The 18512-nt window shown below is 42.2% G+C and overlaps 19 non-coding genes across 19 annotated transcripts; all 19 read left to right on the forward strand.

Annotated features, from left to right (window-relative positions):
* Positions 1–1340: 1340 nt before the first annotated feature.
* trnar-ucg (transfer RNA arginine (anticodon UCG)) lies at positions 1341–1413 on the forward strand. The gene has a single exon. It is a non-coding gene; the product is annotated as a tRNA-Arg (tRNA).
* A 1129-nt stretch (positions 1414–2542) lies between these two features.
* trnar-ucg (transfer RNA arginine (anticodon UCG)) lies at positions 2543–2615 on the forward strand. The gene has a single exon. It is a non-coding gene; the product is annotated as a tRNA-Arg (tRNA).
* A 702-nt stretch (positions 2616–3317) lies between these two features.
* Positions 3318–3390, forward strand: trnar-ucg (transfer RNA arginine (anticodon UCG)). The gene has a single exon. It is a non-coding gene; the product is annotated as a tRNA-Arg (tRNA).
* A 1288-nt stretch (positions 3391–4678) lies between these two features.
* Positions 4679–4751, forward strand: trnar-ucg (transfer RNA arginine (anticodon UCG)). Its single transcript has one exon. It is a non-coding gene; the product is annotated as a tRNA-Arg (tRNA).
* A 1129-nt stretch (positions 4752–5880) lies between these two features.
* On the forward strand, positions 5881–5953 carry trnar-ucg (transfer RNA arginine (anticodon UCG)). Its single transcript has one exon. It is a non-coding gene; the product is annotated as a tRNA-Arg (tRNA).
* Positions 5954–6421: 468 nt separating this feature from the next.
* Positions 6422–6494, forward strand: trnar-ucg (transfer RNA arginine (anticodon UCG)). The gene has a single exon. It is a non-coding gene; the product is annotated as a tRNA-Arg (tRNA).
* Positions 6495–6655: 161 nt separating this feature from the next.
* On the forward strand, positions 6656–6728 carry trnar-ucg (transfer RNA arginine (anticodon UCG)). The gene has a single exon. It is a non-coding gene; the product is annotated as a tRNA-Arg (tRNA).
* A 1363-nt stretch (positions 6729–8091) lies between these two features.
* On the forward strand, positions 8092–8164 carry trnar-ccg (transfer RNA arginine (anticodon CCG)). Its single transcript has one exon. It is a non-coding gene; the product is annotated as a tRNA-Arg (tRNA).
* A 336-nt stretch (positions 8165–8500) lies between these two features.
* Positions 8501–8573, forward strand: trnar-ucg (transfer RNA arginine (anticodon UCG)). Its single transcript has one exon. It is a non-coding gene; the product is annotated as a tRNA-Arg (tRNA).
* Positions 8574–9702: 1129 nt separating this feature from the next.
* Positions 9703–9775, forward strand: trnar-ucg (transfer RNA arginine (anticodon UCG)). Its single transcript has one exon. It is a non-coding gene; the product is annotated as a tRNA-Arg (tRNA).
* Positions 9776–10243: 468 nt separating this feature from the next.
* trnar-ucg (transfer RNA arginine (anticodon UCG)) lies at positions 10244–10316 on the forward strand. The gene has a single exon. It is a non-coding gene; the product is annotated as a tRNA-Arg (tRNA).
* A 161-nt stretch (positions 10317–10477) lies between these two features.
* Positions 10478–10550, forward strand: trnar-ucg (transfer RNA arginine (anticodon UCG)). The gene has a single exon. It is a non-coding gene; the product is annotated as a tRNA-Arg (tRNA).
* Positions 10551–11200: 650 nt separating this feature from the next.
* Positions 11201–11273, forward strand: trnar-ccg (transfer RNA arginine (anticodon CCG)). Its single transcript has one exon. It is a non-coding gene; the product is annotated as a tRNA-Arg (tRNA).
* A 1026-nt stretch (positions 11274–12299) lies between these two features.
* On the forward strand, positions 12300–12372 carry trnar-ucg (transfer RNA arginine (anticodon UCG)). The gene has a single exon. It is a non-coding gene; the product is annotated as a tRNA-Arg (tRNA).
* A 1591-nt stretch (positions 12373–13963) lies between these two features.
* trnar-ccg (transfer RNA arginine (anticodon CCG)) lies at positions 13964–14036 on the forward strand. The gene has a single exon. It is a non-coding gene; the product is annotated as a tRNA-Arg (tRNA).
* Positions 14037–14372: 336 nt separating this feature from the next.
* On the forward strand, positions 14373–14445 carry trnar-ucg (transfer RNA arginine (anticodon UCG)). The gene has a single exon. It is a non-coding gene; the product is annotated as a tRNA-Arg (tRNA).
* Positions 14446–16042: 1597 nt separating this feature from the next.
* trnaw-cca (transfer RNA tryptophan (anticodon CCA)) lies at positions 16043–16115 on the forward strand. The gene has a single exon. It is a non-coding gene; the product is annotated as a tRNA-Trp (tRNA).
* A 336-nt stretch (positions 16116–16451) lies between these two features.
* Positions 16452–16524, forward strand: trnar-ucg (transfer RNA arginine (anticodon UCG)). The gene has a single exon. It is a non-coding gene; the product is annotated as a tRNA-Arg (tRNA).
* Positions 16525–17887: 1363 nt separating this feature from the next.
* Positions 17888–17960, forward strand: trnar-ucg (transfer RNA arginine (anticodon UCG)). Its single transcript has one exon. It is a non-coding gene; the product is annotated as a tRNA-Arg (tRNA).
* The last annotated feature ends 552 nt before the right edge of the window (positions 17961–18512 follow it).

The raw sequence follows: 18512 nt of genomic DNA on the forward strand, positions 1-18512 counted from the left end.
TAAAAACTTGAAGAATAGTCTGGCTGCTTTTTCTTCTGTGTGGGCGTATTCAAGCCGCGCGCTTCAGTTTGAATCTGAATAGCGCGTTCAGCGCAGGGGCGTGGTCACATTAGATATAATGAGCGGAGATATGAAAAACATACATCGCGTTGTTTTCATGTGGATTACTTTATCTCAGAATATTTGTTATCGGCAGCACTTGTTTAGTTTAAAAGTAGACATTCCAGGCTTTCTATAGATATCTCTCTCATGTCTCTTCGTTGAGTATTCACGGAGTTACAGTTCATTTTAATGAAATGTTTGTACATGACGATCAGCGGAGACAAAGACTGTAGACAGCGCACCTTGTTTGTTATCTTTATTTTATAAGTGCACAAAGGTTTTTTGTTATTATGTCTGTATCCAAAAAAAACTAGACCCTTTACAGATTCGATTGATGTATTGCTCTTATCTGTACGATTAAAACTGAGAGTGTAATTTAAGTTCTTTTCGGGGATATCAGGTGAAAATGACTCAAAACGCATATATGCGTTAATCGACTCGAAAGGGTTAATCATAAAATTGGCAAATTTCTGAAAACTCACTCAGTTCAGCTTGGATAAGACGGTCTGTAAATGCCTCTGTGTGGGCTTGTTGGAAAATACCCAGTGGCCAAACGGATAAAGCATCAACCTTCAGAGCTGAAGATTGTGGGTTCAAGTCATGAGAATTATCATAGAACAGGGAATTTTCTGAAATCTCACTCAGATCAGCTTCGGATAAGACTTTCTGTAATGCCTCTGGGTTCACTAACAGATGTGGCCAATTGGCCTAATGGATAAGGCATCAGCCTCAGGAGCTGGGAATTGTGGGTTCAAGTCCCACCTCGGTCGTCTTTCAGGGCTTTCATTTAAGTGGGCTATGCAAGAAATTTCAGGATGATAACTTCAATATGACACTATAGCCCCAAGAATTAGCGTAGAACTGGCAATTTCATGATATTGCTTTCAGTTTAGTTTGTTTCTGACTGTCTGTCAATGACTCTGGGTTCGAATCCCAATGTCATGATATCGCTTTTAGTTTGTTTATGACTATGTGTCAATGCCTCTGGGTTTACCAGTGAACGAGGCCCAGTGGCCTAATGGATAAGGCATCAGCCTTCGGAGCTGAGGATTGTGGGTTCGAGATCCACCTGGGTCATCTTTCAAGCGTTGCATTTAAGCTGGCAGTGCAAGAAAGAAATTCAAGGACGATAAATTCACTGTAGACACAAGAATTAGAATAGAACTGGCAATATCATGATATTGCTTTTAGTTTGTTTATGACTGTCTGTCAATGCCTCTTTATTTACCAGTGAACCAGGCCCAGTGGCCTAATGGAGAAGGCATCAGCCTTCGGAGCTGAGGATTGTGGGTTCGAGTCCCACTTGGGTCATCATTCAAGAGTTGCATTTCCGCTGGAATTGCAAGAAAGAAATTCAATGGTGAACTTTTACTATAGACACAAGAATTAGCATAGAACTGGCATTTTTTGAAATAACTTTCAATTTAGCTTGCATCAGAATGTTAATGAATACCTCAGGCTTAATCAGAGAAAAGGTCCAGTTGTCTAATAAATAAGACATCAACCTTCGGAGCTGGGGGTTGTGAATTAAATTACCACCTGAGTCGTCAATGAGAGGTTAGATTTAAGTTGGCTGCGCAACAGGTACCAGGATGTTAAGTGCAAGGAGACACAATAGCTGTGACAAAGGAACATGAGAGTTAGCATAGAACTGCCAACGGAACATGAGAACTAGCAATTTCATGAAAACTCTTTCAGTTTAGTTTGTTTCTGACTGTCTGTCAATGCCTCTGGGTTCACCAGTGAACAAGGCCCAGTGGCCTAATGCATCGGTCTTCAGAGCTGAGGATTGTGGGTTCATCTTTCAAGGTTGGTGTTTATGTTGGCAGTGCAAGGAAGAAATTCTAGGACGATAACGTCAATATGACACTATAGCCACAAGATTAATCATAAAATTGGCAAATTTCTGAAAACTCACTCAGTTCAGCTTGGATAAGACGGTCTGTAAATGCCTCTGTGTGGGCTTGTTGGAAAATACCCAGTGGCCAAACGGATAAAGCATCAACCTTCAGAGCTGAAGATTGTGGGTTCAAGTCATGAGAATTATCATAGAACAGGGAATTTTCTGAAATCTCACTCAGATCAGCTTCGGATAAGACATTCTGTAATGCCTCTGGGTTCACTAACAGATGTGGCCCATTGGCCTAATGGATAAGGCATCAGCCTCCGGAGCTGGGAATTGTGGGTTCAAGTCCCACCTGGGTCGTCTTTCAGGGCTTTCCTTTAAGTGGGCTATGCAAGAAATTTCAGGATGATAACTTCAATATGACACTATACCCCCAAGAATTAGCATAGAACTGGCAATTTCATGATATTGCTATCAGTTTAGTTTGTTTCTGACTGTCTGTCAATGACTCTGGGTTCGAATCCCAATGTCATGATATCGCTCTTAGTTTGTTTATGACTGTGTGTCAATGCCTCTGGGTTTACCAATGAACGAGGCCCAGTGGCCTAATGGATAAGGCATCAGCCTTCGGAGCTGAGGATTGTGGGTTCGAGTCCCACCTGGGTCATCTTTCAAGCGTTGCATTTAAGCTGGCAGTGCAAGAAAGAAATTCAAGGACGATAACTTCACTGTAGACACAAGAATTAGAATAGAACTGGCAATTTCATGATATTGCTTTTAGTTTGTTTATGACTGTGTGTCAATGCCTCTTGATTCATCAGTGAACGAGGCCCAGTGGCCTAATGGAGAAGGCATCAGCCTCCGGAGCTGGGAATTGTGTGTTCAAGTCCCACCTGGGTCGTCTTTCAGGGCTTTCCTTTAAGTGGGCTATGCAAGAAATTTCAGGATGATAACTTCAATATGACACTATAGCCCCAAGAATTAGCATAGAACTGGCAATTTCATGATATTGCTTTCAGTTTAGTTTGTTTCTGACTGTCTGTCAATGACTCTGGGTTCGAATCCCAATGTCATGATATCGCTTTTAGTTTGTTTATGACTGTGTGTCAATGCCTCTGGGTTCACCAGTGAACGAGGCCCAGTGGCCTAATGGATAAGGCATCAGCCTTCGGAGCTGAGTATTGTGGGTTCGAGTCCCACCTGGATCATCTTCAAAGCGTTGCATTTAAGCTGGCAGTGCAAGAAAGAAATTCAAGGACGATAACTTCACTGTAGACGCAAGAATTAGAATAGAACTGGCAATTTCAGGATATTGCTTTTAGTTTGTTTATGACTGTCTGTCAATGCCTCTTTATTTACCAGTGAACCAGGCCCAGTGGCCTAATGGAGAAGGCATCAGCCTTCGGAGCTGAGGATTGTGGGTTCGAGTCCCACTTGGGTCATCATTCAAGAGTTGCATTTCCGCTGGCATTGCAAGAAAGAAATTCAATGGGAATAGAACTGTGGCATTTTTGAGAATGAATATGAACTTGGCTTGAATAAGACTTGCTTCTGAATTTAGTTGGAATCAGAAGTCGTTGTGATACTAGAATAGGTCAAGGGTGGGTTGTCTAATTAAATGAGGCATCGGGGTAGCCTTCGGAGTTGGGGAGAGGTGAATGTAAAGTTACACCTGCGTCGTCAATGAGAGGTTAGATTTTAAGTTGCTGCGCAACAGGGAACATGAGAACTAGGCAATTTCATGAAAACTTCAATTTTGTTAGTTTCTGACTGTCTGTCAATGCCTCTGGGTTCACCAGTGAACAAGGCCCAGTGGCCTAATGCATCGGTCTTCAGAGCTGAGGATTGTGGGTTCATCTTTCAAGGTTGGTGTTTATGTTGGCAGTGCAAGGAAGAAATTCTAGGACGATAATGTCAATATGACACTATAGCCACAAGATTAATCATAAAATTGGCAAATTTCTGAAAACTCACTCAGTTCAGCTTGGATAAGACGGTCTGTAAATGCCTCTGTGTGGGCTTGTTGGAAAATACCCAGTGGCCAAACGGATAAAGCATCAACCTTCAGAGCTGAAGATTGTGGGTTCAAGTCATGAGAATTATCATAGAACAGGGAATTTTCTGAAATCTCACTCAGATCAGCTTCGGATAAGACTTTCTGTAATGCCTCTGGGTTCACTAACAGATGTGGCCAATTGGCCTAATGGATAAGGCATCAGCCTCAGGAGCTGGGAATTGTGGGTTCAAGTCCCACCTCGGTCGTCTTTCAGGGCTTTCATTTAAGTGGGCTATGCAAGAAATTTCAGGATGATAACTTCAATATGACACTATAGCCCCAAGAATTAGCGTAGAACTGGCAATTTCATGATATTGCTTTCAGTTTAGTTTGTTTCTGACTGTCTGTCAATGACTCTGGGTTCGAATCCCAATGTCATGATATCGCTTTTAGTTTGTTTATGACTATGTGTCAATGCCTCTGGGTTTACCAGTGAACGAGGCCCAGTGGCCTAATGGATAAGGCATCAGCCTTCGGAGCTGAGGATTGTGGGTTCGAGATCCACCTGGGTCATCTTTCAAGCGTTGCATTTAAGCTGGCAGTGCAAGAAAGAAATTCAAGGACGATAAATTCACTGTAGACACAAGAATTAGAATAGAACTGGCAATATCATGATATTGCTTTTAGTTTGTTTATGACTGTCTGTCAATGCCTCTTTATTTACCAGTGAACCAGGCCCAGTGGCCTAATGGAGAAGGCATCAGCCTTCGGAGCTGAGGATTGTGGGTTCGAGTCCCACTTGGGTCATCATTCAAGAGTTGCATTTCCGCTGGCATTGCAAGAAAGAAATTCAATGGTGAACTTTTACTATAGACACAAGAATTAGCATAGAACTGGCATTTTTTGAAATAACTTTCAATTTAGCTTGCATCAGAATGTTAATGAATACCTCAGGCTTAATCAGAGAAAAGGTCCAGTTGTCTAATAAATAAGACATCAACCTTCGGAGCTGGGGGTTGTGAATTAAATTACCACCTGAGTCGTCAATGAGAGGTTAGATTTAAGTTGGCTGCGCAACAGGTACCAGGATGTTAAGTGCAAGGAGACACAATAGCTGTGACAAAGGAACATGAGAGTTAGCATAGAACTGCCAACGGAACATGAGAACTAGCAATTTCATGAAAACTCTTTCAGTTTAGTTTGTTTCTGACTGTCTGTCAATGCCTCTGGGTTCACCAGTGAACAAGGCCCAGTGGCCTAATGCATCGGTCTTCAGAGCTGAGGATTGTGGGTTCATCTTTCAAGGTTGGTGTTTATGTTGGCAGTGCAAGGAAGAAATTCTAGGACGATAACGTCAATATGACACTATAGCCACAAGATTAATCATAAAATTGGCAAATTTCTGAAAACTCACTCAGTTCAGCTTGGATAAGACGGTCTGTAAATGCCTCTGTGTGGGCTTGTTGGAAAATACCCAGTGGCCAAACGGATAAAGCATCAACCTTCAGAGCTGAAGATTGTGGGTTCAAGTCATGAGAATTATCATAGAACAGGGAATTTTCTGAAATCTCACTCAGATCAGCTTCGGATAAGACATTCTGTAATGCCTCTGGGTTCACTAACAGATGTGGCCCATTGGCCTAATGGATAAGGCATCAGCCTCCGGAGCTGGGAATTGTGGGTTCAAGTCCCACCTGGGTCGTCTTTCAGGGCTTTCCTTTAAGTGGGCTATGCAAGAAATTTCAGGATGATAACTTCAATATGACACTATACCCCCAAGAATTAGCATAGAACTGGCAATTTCATGATATTGCTATCAGTTTAGTTTGTTTCTGACTGTCTGTCAATGACTCTGAGTTCGAATCACAATGTCATGATATCGCTCTTAGTTTGTTTATGACTGTGTGTCAATGCCTCTGGGTTTACCAATGAACGAGGCCCAGTGGCCTAATGGATAAGGCATCAGCCTTCGGAGCTGAGGATTGTGGGTTCGAGTCCCACCTGGGTCATCTTTCAAGCGTTGCATTTAAGCTGGCAGTGCAAGAAAGAAATTCAAGGACGATAACTTCACTGTAGACACAAGAATTAGAATAGAACTGGCAATTTCATGATATTGCTTTTAGTTTGTTTATGACTGTGTGTCAATGCCTCTTGATTCGTCAGTGAACGAGGCCCAGTGGCCTAATGGAGAAGGCATCAGCCTCCGGAGCTGGGAATTGTGTGTTCAAGTCCCACCTGGGTCGTCTTTCAGGGCTTTCCTTTAAGTGGGCTATGCAAGAAATTTCAGGATGATAACTTCAATATGACACTATAGCCCCAAGAATTAGCATAGAACTGGCAATTTCATGATATTGCTTTCAGTTTAGTTTGTTTCTGACTGTCTGTCAATGACTCTGGGTTCGAATCCCAATGTCATGATATCGCTTTTAGTTTGTTTATGACTGTGTGTCAATGCCTCTGGGTTCACCAGTGAACGAGGCCCAGTGGCCTAATGGATAAGGCATCAGCCTTCGGAGCTGAGTATTGTGGGTTCGAGTCCCACCTGGGTCATCTTCAAAGCGTTGCATTTAAGCTGGCAGTGCAAGAAAGAAATTCAAGGACGATAACTTCACTGTAGACGCAAGAATTAGAATAGAACTGGCAATTTCAGGATATTGCTTTTAGTTTGTTTATGACTGTCTGTCAATGCCTCTTTATTTACCAGTGAACCAGGCCCAGTGGCCTAATGGAGAAGGCATCAGCCTTCGGAGCTGAGGATTGTGGGTTCGAGTCCCACTTGGGTCATCATTCAAGAGTTGCATTTCCGCTGGCATTGCAAGAAAGAAATTCAATGGTGAACTTTTACTATAGACACAAGAATTAGCATAGAACTGGCATTTTTTTAAATAACTTTCAATTTAGCTTGCATCAGAATGTTAATGAATACCTCAGGCTTAATCAGAGAAAAGGTCCAGTTGTCTAATAAATAAGGCATCAACCTTCGGAGCTGGGGATTGTGAATTAAATTACCACCTGAGTCGTCAATGAGAGGTTAGATTTAAGTTGGCTGCGCAACAGGTACCAGGATGATAAGTGCAAGGAGACACAATAGCTGTGACAAAGGAACATGAGAGTTAGCATAGAACTGCCAACGGAACATGAGAACTAGCAATTTCATGAAAACTCTTTCAGTTTAGTTTGTTTCTGACTGTCTGTCAATGCCTCTGGGTTCACCAGTGAACAAGGCCCAGTGGCCTAATGCATCGGTCTTCAGAGCTGAGGATTGTGGGTTCATCTTTCAAGGTTGGTGTTTATGTTGGCAGTGCAAGGAAGAAATTCTAGGACGATAATGTCAATATGACACTATAGCCACAAGATTAATCATAAAATTGGCAAATTTCTGAAAACTCACTCAGTTCAGCTTGGATAAGACGGTCTGTAAATGCCTCTGTGTGGGCTTGTTGGAAAATACCCAGTGGCCAAACGGATAAAGCATCAACCTTCAGAGCTGAAGATTGTGGGTTCAAGTCATGAGAATTATCATAGAACAGGGAATTTTCTGAAATCTCACTCAGATCAGCTTCGGATAAGACTTTCTGTAATGCCTCTGGGTTCACTAACAGATGTGGCCCATTGGCCTAATGGATAAGGCATCAGCCTCAGGAGCTGGGAATTGTGGGTTCAAGTCCCACCTCGGTCGTCTTTCAGGGCTTTCATTTAAGTGGGCTATGCAAGAAATTTCAGGATGATAACTTCAATATGACACTATAGCCCCAAGAATTAGCGTAGAACTGGCAATTTCATGATATTGCTTTCAGTTTAGTTTGTTTCTGACTGTCTGTCAATGACTCTGGGTTCGAATCCCAATGTCATGATATCGCTTTTAGTTTGTTTATGACTATGTGTCAATGCCTCTGTGTTCACCAGTGAACGAGGCCCAGTGGCCTAATGGATAAGGCATCAGCCTTCGGAGCTGAGGATTGTGGGTTCGAGTCCCACCTGGGTGGTCTTTCAAGCGTTGCATTTAAGCTGGCAGTGCAAGAAAGAAATTCAAGGACTATAACTTCACTGTAGACACAAGAATTAGAATAGAACTGGTAATTTCATGATATTGCTTTTAGTTTGTTTATGACTGTGTGTCAATGCCTCTTGATTCATCAGTGAACGAGGCCCAGTGGCCTAATGGATAAGGCATCAGCCTCCGGAGCTGGGAATTGTGGGTTCAAGTCCCACCTGGGTCATCTTTGAGGGCTTTCATTTAAGTGGGCTATGCAAGACATTTCAGGATGATAACTTTAATATGACACTATATCCCCAAGAATTAGCATAGAACGGGAAATTTAATGATATTGCTTTCAGTTTAGTTTGTTTCTGACTGTCTGTCAATGACTCTGGGTTCGAATCCCACCTGGGTCATCTTTCAAGAATTGCATTTAAGCTGGCAGTGCAAGACAGAAATTCAAGGACGATATCTTCATTGTAGACATAAGAATTAGCATAGAACTGGCAATGTCATGATATCGCTTTTAGTTTGTTTATGACTGTGTGTCAATGCCTCTGGGTTCACCAGTGAACGAGGCCCAGTGGCCTAATGGATAAGGCATCAGCCTTCGGAGCTGAGGACTGTGGGTTCGAGTCCCACTTGGGTCATCATTCAAGAGTTGCATTTCAGCTGGCATTGCAAGAAAGAAATTCAATGGTGAACTTTTACTATATACACAAGAATTAGCATAGAACTGGCATTTTTTGAAATAACTTTCAATTTAGCTTGCATCAGAATGTTAATGAATACCTCAGGCTTAATCAGAGAAAAGGTCCAGTTGTCTAATAAATAAGACATCAACCTTCGGAGCTGGGGGTTGTGAATTAAATTACCACCTGAGTCGTCAATGAGAGGTTAGATTTAAGTTGGCTGCGCAACAGGTACCAGGATGTTAAGTGCAAGGAGACACAATAGCTGTGACAAAGGAACATGAGAGTTAGCATAGAACTGCCAACGGAACATGAGAACTAGCAATTTCATGAAAACTCTTTCAGTTTAGTTTGTTTCTGACTGTCTGTCAATGCCTCTGGGTTCACCAGTGAACAAGGCCCAGTGGCCTAATGCATCGGTCTTCAGAGCTGAGGATTGTGGGTTCATCTTTCAAGGTTGGTGTTTATGTTGGCAGTGCAAGGAAGAAATTCTAGGACGATAACGTCAATATGACACTATAGCCACAAGATTAATCATAAAATTGGCAAATTTCTGAAAACTCACTCAGTTCAGCTTGGATAAGACGGTCTGTAAATGCCTCTGTGTGGGCTTGTTGGAAAATACCCAGTGGCCAAACGGATAAAGCATCAACTTTCAGAGCTGAAGATTGTGGGTTCAAGTCATGAGAATTATCATAGAACAGGGAATTTTCTGAAATCTCACTCAGATCAGCTTCGGATAAGACATTCTGTAATGCCTCTGGGTTCACTAACAGATGTGGCCCATTGGCCTAATGGATAAGGCATCAGCCTCCGGAGCTGGGAATTGTGGGTTCAAGTCCCACCTGGGTCATCTTTCAGAGCTTTCCTTTAAGTGGGCTATGCAAGAAATTTCAGGATGATAACTTCAATATGACACTATACCCCCAAGAATTAGCATAGAACTGGCAATTTCATGATATTGCTATCAGTTTAGTTTGTTTCTGACTGTCTGTCAATGACTCTGGGTTCGAATCCCAATGTCATGATATCGCTCTTAGTTTGTTTATGACTGTGTGTCAATGCCTCTGGGTTTACCAATGAACGAGGCCCAGTGGCCTAATGGATAAGGCATCAGCCTTCGGAGCTGAGGATTGTGGGTTCGAGTCCCACCTGGGTCATCTTTCAAGCGTTGCATTTAAGCTGGCAGTGCAAGAAAGAAATTCAAGGACGATAACTTCACTGTAGACACAAGAATTAGAATAGAACTGGCAATTTCATGATATTGCTTTTAGTTTGTTTATGACTGTGTGTCAATGCCTCTTGATTCATCAGTGAACGAGGCCCAGTGGCCTAATGGAGAAGGCATCAGCCTCCGGAGCTGGGAATTGTGTGTTCAAGTCCCACCTGGGTCGTCTTTCAGGGCTTTCCTTTAAGTGGGCTATGCAAGAAATTTCAGGATGATAACTTCAATATGACACTATAGCCCCAAGAATTAGCATAGAACTGGCAATTTCATGATATTGCTTTCAGTTTAGTTTGTTTCTGACTGTCTGTCAATGACTCTGGGTTCGAATCCCAATGTCATGATATCGCTTTTAGTTTGTTTATGACTGTGTGTCAATGCCTCTGGGTTCACCAGTGAACGAGGCCCAGTGGCCTAATGGATAAGGCATCAGCCTTCGGAGCTGAGTATTGTGGGTTCGAGTCCCACCTGGGTCATCTTTCAAGCGTTGCATTTAAGCTGGCAGTGCAAGAAAGAAATTCAAGGACGATAACTTCACTGTAGACACAAGAATTAGAATAGAACTGGCAATTTCATGATATTGCTTTTAGTTTGTTTATGACTGTCTGTCAATGCCTCTTTATTTACCAGTGAACCAGGCCCAGTGGCCTAATGGAGAAGGCATCAGCCTTCGGAGCTGAGGATTGTGGGTTCGAGTCCCACTTGGGTCATCATTCAAGAGTTGCATTTCCGCTGGCATTGCAAGAAAGAAATTCAATGGTGAACTTTTACTATAGACACAAGAATTAGCATAGAACTGGCATTTTTTTAAATAACTTTCAATTTAGCTTGCATCAGAATGTTAATGAATACCTCAGGCTTAATCAGAGAAAAGGTCAAGTTGTCTAATAAATAAGGCATCAACCTTCGGAGCTGGGGGTTGTGAATTAAATTACCACCTGAGTCATCAATGAGAGGTTAGATTTAAGTTGGCTGCGCAACAGGTACCAGGATGATAAGTGCAAGGAGACACAATAGCTGTGACAAAGGAACATGAGAGTTAGCATAGAACTGCCAACGGAACATGAGAACTAGCAATTTCATGAAAACTCTTTCAGTTTAGTTTGTTTCTGACTGTCTGTCAATGCCTCTGGGTTCACCAGTGAACAAGGCCCAGTGGCCTAATGCATGGGTCTTCAGAGCTGAGGATTGTGGGTTCATCTTTCAAGGTTGGTGTTTATGTTGGCAGTGCAAGGAAGAAATTCTAGGACTATAACTTCACTGTAGACACAAGAATTAGAATAGAACTGGTAATTTCATGATATTGCTTTTAGTTTGTTTATGACTGTGTGTCAATGCCTCTTGATTCATCAGAGAACGAGGCCCAGTGGCCTAATGGATAAGGCATCAGCCTCCGGAGCTGGGAATTGTGGGTTCAAGTCCCACCTGGGTCATCTTTGAGGGCTTTCATTTAAGTGGGCTATGCAAGACATTTCAGGATGATAACTTCAATATGACACTATATCCCCAAGAATTAGCATAGAACGGGAAATTTAATGATATTGCTTTCAGTTTAGTTTGTTTCTGACTGTCTGTCAATGACTCTGGGTTCGAATCCCACCTGGGTCATCTTTCAAGAATTGCATTTAAGCTGGCAGTGCAAGACAGAAATTCAAGGACGATATCTTCTTTGTAGACATAAGAATTAGCATAGAACTGGCAATGTCATGATATCGCTTTTAGTTTGTTTATGACTGTGTGTCAATGCCTCTGGGTTCACCAGTGAACAAGGCCCAGTGGCCTAATGCATCGGTCTTCAGAGCTGAGGATTGTGGGTTCATCTTTCAAGGTTGGTGTTTATGTTGGCAGTGCAAGGAAGAAATTCTAGGACGATAATGTCAATATGACACTATAGCCACAAGATTAATCATAAAATTGGCAAATTTCTGAAAACTCACTCAGTTCAGCTTGGATAAGACGGTCTGTAAATGCCTCTGTGTGGGCTTGTTGGAAAATACCCAGTGGCCAAACGGATAAAGCATCAACCTTCAGAGCTGAAGATTGTGGGTTCAAGTCATGAGAATTATCATAGAACAGGGAATTTTCTGAAATCTCACTCAGATCAGCTTCGGATAAGACTTTCTGTAATGCCTCTGGGTTCACTAACAGATGTGGCCCATTGGCCTAATGGATAAGGCATCAGCCTCAGGAGCTGGGAATTGTGGGTTCAAGTCCCACCTCGGTCGTCTTTCAGGGCTTTCATTTAAGTGGGCTATGCAAGAAATTTCAGGATGATAACTTCAATATGACACTATAGTCCCAAGAATTAGCATAGAACTGGCAATTTCATGATATTGCTTTCAGTTTAGTTTGTTTCTGACTGTCTGTCAATGACTCTGGGTTCGAATCCCAATGTCATGATATCGCTTTTAGTTTGTTTATGACTGTGTGTCAATGCCTCTGGGTTTACCAGTGAACGAGGCCCAGTGGCCTAATGGATAAGGCATCTGCCTTCGGAGCTGAGGATTGTGGGTTCGAGTCCCACCTGGGTCATCTTTCAAGAGTTGCATTTAAGCTGGCAGTGCAAGAAAGAAATTCAAGGACGATAACTTCACTGTAGACACAAGAATTAGAATAGAACTGGCAATTTCATGATATTGCTTTTAGTTTGTTTATGACTGTCTGTCAATGCCTCTTGATTTACCAGTGAACCAGGCCCAGTGGCCTAATGGAGAAGGCATCAGCCTTCGGAGCTGAGGATTGTGGGTTTGAGTCCCACTTGGGTCATCATTCAAGAGTTGCATTTCTGCTGGCATTGCAAGAAAGAAATTCAATGGTGAACTTTTACTATAGACACAAGAATTAGCATAGAACTGGCATTTTTTGAAATAACTTTCAATTTAGCTTGCATCAGAATGTTAATGAATACCTCAGGCTTAATCAGAGAAAAGGTCCAGTTGTCTAATAAATAAGGCATCAACCTTCGGAGCTGGGGGTTGTGAATTAAATTACCACCTGAGTCGTCAATGAGAGGTTAGATTTAAGTTGGCTGCGCAACAGGTACCAGGATGATAAGTGCAAGGAGACACAATAGCTGTGACAAAGGAACATGAGAGTTAGCATAGAACTGCCAACGGAACATGAGAACTAGCAATTTCATGAAAACTCTTTCAGTTTAGTTTGTTTCTGACTGTCTGTCAATGCCTCTGGGTTCACCAGTGAACAAGGCCCAGTGGCCTAATGCATCGGTCTTCAGAGCTGAGGATTGTGGGTTCATCTTTCAATTTTGATGTTGGCAGTGCAAGGAAGAAATTCTAGGACGATAATGTCAATATGACACTATAGCCACAAGATTAATCATAAAATTGGCAAATTTCTGAAAACTCACTCAGTTCAGCTTGGATAAGACGGTCTGTAAATGCCTCTGTGTGGGCTTGTTGGAAAATACCCAGTGGCCAAACGGATAAAGCATCAACCTTCAGAGCTGAAGATTGTGGGTTCAAGTCATGAGAATTATCATAGAACAGGGAATTTTCTGAAATCTCACTCAGATCAGCTTCGGATAAGACTTTCTGTAATGCCTCTGGGTTCACTAACAGATGTGGCCCATTGGCCTAATGGATAAGGCATCAGCCTCAGGAGCTGGGAATTGTGGGTTCAAGTCCCACCTCGGTCGTCTTTCAGGGCTTTCATTTAAGTGGGCTATGCAAGAAATTTCAGGATGATAACTTCAATATGACACTATAGCCCTAAGAATTAGCGTAGAACTGGCAATTTCATGATATTGCTTTCAGTTTAGTTTGTTTCTGACTGTCTGTCAATGACTCTGGGTTCGAATCCCAATGTCATGATATCGCTTTTAGTTTGTTTATGACTATGTGTCAATGCCTCTGGGTTCACCAGTGAACGAGGCCCATTGGCCTAATGGATAAGGCATCAGCGTTCGGAGCTCAGGATTGTGGGTTCGAGTCCCACCTGTGTCATCTTTCAAGCGTTGCATTTAAGCTGGCAGTGCAAGAAAGAAATTCAAGGACTATAACTTCACTGTAGACACAAGAATTAGAATAGAACTGGTAATTTCAAGATATTGCTTTTAGTTTGTTTATGACTGTGTGTCAATGCCTCTTGATTCATCAGTGAACGAGGCCCAGTGGCCTAATGGATAAGGCATCAGCCTCCGGAGCTGGGAATTGTGGGTTCAAGTCCCACCTGGGTCATCTTTGAGGGCTTTCATTTAAGTGGGCTATGCAAGACATTTCAGGATGATAACTTCCATATGACACTATATCCCCAAGAATTAGCATAGAACGGGAAATTTAATGATATTGCTTTCAGTTTAGTTTGTTTCTGACTGTCTGTCAATGACTCTGGGTTCGAATCCCACCTGGGTCATCTTTCAAGAATTGCATTTAAGCTGGCAGTGCAAGACAGAAATTCAAGGACGATATCTTCATTGTAGACATAAGAATTAGCATAGAACTGGCAATGTCATGATATCGCTTTTAGTTTGTTTATGACTGTGTGTCAATGCCTCTGGGTTCACCAGTGAACGAGGCCCAGTGGCCTAATGGATAAGGCATCAGCCTTCGGAGCTGAGGATTGTGGGTTCGAGTCCCACCTGGGTCATCTTTCAAGAATTGCATTTAAGCTGGCAGTGCAAGAAAGAAATTCAAGGACGATATCTTCATTGTAGACATAAGAATTAGCATAGAACTGGCAATGTCATGATATCGCTTTTAGTTTGTTTATGACTGTCTGTCAATGCCTCTTGATTTAGCAGTGAACCAGGCCCAGTGGTCTAATGGATAAGGCATCAGCCTTCGGAGCTGAGGATTGTGGGTTTGAGTCCCACTTGGGTCATCATTCAAGAGTTGCATTTCCGCTGGCGTTGCAAGAAAGAAATTCAATGGTGAACTTTTACTATAGACACAAGAATTAGCATAGAACTGGCATTTTTTGAAATAACTTTCAATTTAGCTTGCATCAGAATGTTAATGAATACCTCAGGCTTAATCAGAGAAAAGGTCCAGTTGTCTAATAAATAAGGCATCAACCTTCGGAGCTGGGGGTTGTGAATTAAATTACCACCTGAGTCATCAATGAGAGGTTAGATTTAAGTTGGCTGCGCAACAGGTACCAGGATGATAAGTGCAAGGAGACACAATAGCTGTGACAAAGGAACATGAGAGTTAGCATAGAACTGCCAACGGAACATGAGAACTAGCAATTTCATGAAAACTCTTTCAGTTTAGTTTGTTTCTGACTGTCTGTCAATGCCTCTGGGTTCACCAGTGAACAAGGCCCAGTGGCCTAATGCATCGGTCTTCAGAGCTGAGGATTGTGGGTTCATCTTTCAAGGTTGGTGTTTATGTTGGCAGTGCAAGGAAGAAATTCTAGGACGATAACGTCAATATGACACTATAGCCACAAGATTAATCATAAAATTGGCAAATTTCTGAAAACTCACTCAGTTCAGCTTGGATAAGACGGTCTGTAAATGCCTCTGTGTGGGCTTGTTGGAAAATACCCAGTGGCCAAACGGATAAAGCATCAACCTTCAGAGCTGAAGATTGTGGGTTCAAGTCATGAGAATTATCATAGAACAGGGAATTTTCTGAAATCTCACTCAGATCAGCTTCGGATAAGACTTTCTGTAATGCCTCTGGGTTCACTAACAGATGTGGCCCATTGGCCTAATGGATAAGGCATCAGCCTCAGGAGCTGGGAATTGTGGGTTCAAGTCCCACCTCGGTCGTCTTTCAGGGCTTTCATTTAAGTGGGCTATGCAAGAAATTTCAGGATGATAACTTCAATATGACACTATAGCCCTAAGAATTAGCGTAGAACTGGCAATTTCATGATATTGCTTTCAGTTTAGTTTGTTTCTGACTGTCTGTCAATGACTCTGGGTTCGAATCCCAATGTCATGATATCGCTTTTAGTTTGTTTATGACTATGTGTCAATGCCTCTGGGTTCACCAGTGAACGAGGCCCAGTGGCCTAATGGATAAGGCATCAGCCTTCGGAGCTCAGGATTGTGGGTTCGAGTCCCACCTGTGTCATCTTTCAAGCGTTGCATTTAAGCTGGCAGTGCAAGAAAGAAATTCAAGGACTATAACTTCACTGTAGACACAAGAATTAGAATAGAACTGGCAATTTCATGATATTGCTTTTAGTTTGTTTATGACTGTGTGTCAATGCCTCTTGATTCATCAGTGAACGAGGCCCAGTGGCCTAATGGATAAGGTATCAGCCTCCAGAGCTGGGAATTGTGGGTTCAAGTCCCACCTGGGTCATCTTTGAGGGCTTTCATTTAAGTGGGCTATGCAAGACATTTCAGGATGATAACTTCCATATGACACTATATCCCCAAGAATTAGCATAGAACGGGAAATTTAATGATATTGCTTTCAGTTTAGTTTGTTTCTGACTGTCTGTCAATGACTCTGGGTTCGAATCCCACCTGGGTCATCTTTCAAGAATTGCATTTAAGCTGGCAGTGCAAGACAGAAATTCAAGGACGATATCTTCATTGTAGACATAAGAATTAGCATAGAACTGGCAATGTCATGATATCGCTTTTAGTTTGTTTATGACTGTGTGTTAATGCCTCTGGGTTCACCAGTGAACGAGGCCCAGTGGCCTAATGGATAAGGCATCAGCCTTCGGAGCTGAGGATTGTGGGTTCGAGTCCCACCTGGGTCATCTTTCAAGAATTGCATTTAAGCTGGCAGTGCAAGAAAGAAATTCAAGGACGATATCTTCATTGTAGACATAAGAATTAGCATAGAACTGGCAATGTCTTGATATCGCTTTTAGTTTGTTTATGACTGTCTGTCAATGCCTCTTGATTTAGCAGTGAACCAGGCCCAGTGGTCTAATGGATAAGGCATCAGCCTTCGGAGCTGAGGATTGTGGGTTTGAGTCCCACTTGGGTCATCATTCAAGAGTTGCATTTCCGCTGGCATTGCAAGAAAGAAATTCAATGGTGAACTTTTACTATAGACACAAGAATTAGCATAGAACTGGCATTTTTTGAAATAACTTTCAATTTAGCTTGCATCAGAATGTTAATGAATACCTCAGGCTTAATCAGAGAAAAGGTCCAGTTGTCTAATAAATAAGGCATCAACCTTCGGAGCTGGGGGTTGTGAATTAAATTACCACCTGAGTCATCAATGAGAGGTTAGATTTAAGTTGGCTGCGCAACAGGTACCAGGATGATAAGTGCAAGGAGACACAATAGCTGTGACAAAGGAACATGAGAGTTAGCATAGAACTGCCAACGGAACATGAGAACTAGCAATTTCATGAAAACTCTTTCAGTTTAGTTTGTTTCTGACTGTCTGTCAATGCCTCTGGGTTCACCAGTGAACAAGGCCCAGTGTCCTAATGCATCGGTATTCAGAGCTGAGGATTGTGGGTTCATCTTTCAAGGTTGGTGTTTATGTTGGCAGTGCAAGGAAGAAATTCTAGGACGATAACGTCAATATGACACTATAGCCACAAGATTAATCATAAAATTGGCAAATTTCTGAAAACTCACTCAGTTCAGCTTGGATAAGACGGTCTGTAAATGCCTCTGTGTGGGCTTGTTGGAAAATACCCAGTGGCCAAACGGATAAAGCATCAACCTTCAGAGCTGAAGATTGTGGGTTCAAGTCATGAGAATTATCATAGAACAGGCAATTTTCTGAAATCTCACTCAGATCAGCTTCGGATAAGACTTTCTGTAATGCCTCTGGGTTCACTAACAGATGTGGCCCATTGGCCTAATGGATAAGGCATCAGCCTCAGGAGCTGGGAATTGTGGGTTCAAGTCCCACTTGGGTCGTCTTTCAGGGCTTTCATTTAAGTGGGCTATGCAAGAAATTTCAGGATGATAACTTCAATATGACACTATAGCCCCAAGAATTAGCATAGAACTGGCAATTTCATGATATTGCTTTCAGTTTAGTTTGTTTCTGACTGTCTGTCAATGACTCTGGGTTCGAATCCCAATGTCATGATATCGCTTTTAGTTTGTTTATGACTATGTGTCAATGCCTCTGGATTCACCAGTGAACGAGGCCCAGTGGCCTAATGGATAAGGCATCAGCCTTCGGAGCTGAGGATTGTGGGTTCGACTCCCACCTGGGTCATCTTTCAAGCGTTGCATTTAAGCTGGCAGTGCAAGAAAGAAATTCAAGGACGATAACTTCACTGTAGACACAAGAATTAGAATAGAACTGGCAATTTCATGATATTGCTTTTAGTTTGTTTATGACTGTGTGTCAATGCCTCTTGATTCATAAGTGAACGAGGTCCAGTGGCCTAATGGATAAGGCCTAATCCTCCGTAGCTGGGAATTGTGGGTTCAAGTCCCACCTGGGTCATCTTTGAGGGCTTTCATTTAAGTGGGCTATGCAAGACATTTCGGGATGATAACTTCAATATGACACTATAGCCCCAAGAATTAGCATAGAACGGGAAATTTTATTATATTGCTTTCAGTTTAGTTTGTTTCTGACTGTCTGTCAATGACTCTGGGTTCGAATCCCACCTGGGTCATCTTTCAAGAGTTGCATTTAAGCTGGCAGTGCAAGACAGAAATTCAAGGACGATATCTTCATTGTAGACATAAGAATTAGCATAGAACTGGCAATGTCATGATATCGCTTTTAGTTTGTTTATGACTGTGTGTCAATGCCTCT

The sequence above is a fragment of the Carassius gibelio genome, chromosome B1 (genome assembly GCF_023724105.1).
Source record: "Carassius gibelio isolate Cgi1373 ecotype wild population from Czech Republic chromosome B1, carGib1.2-hapl.c, whole genome shotgun sequence".
NCBI classification, from domain to species: Eukaryota; Metazoa; Chordata; class Actinopteri; order Cypriniformes; family Cyprinidae; genus Carassius; species Carassius gibelio.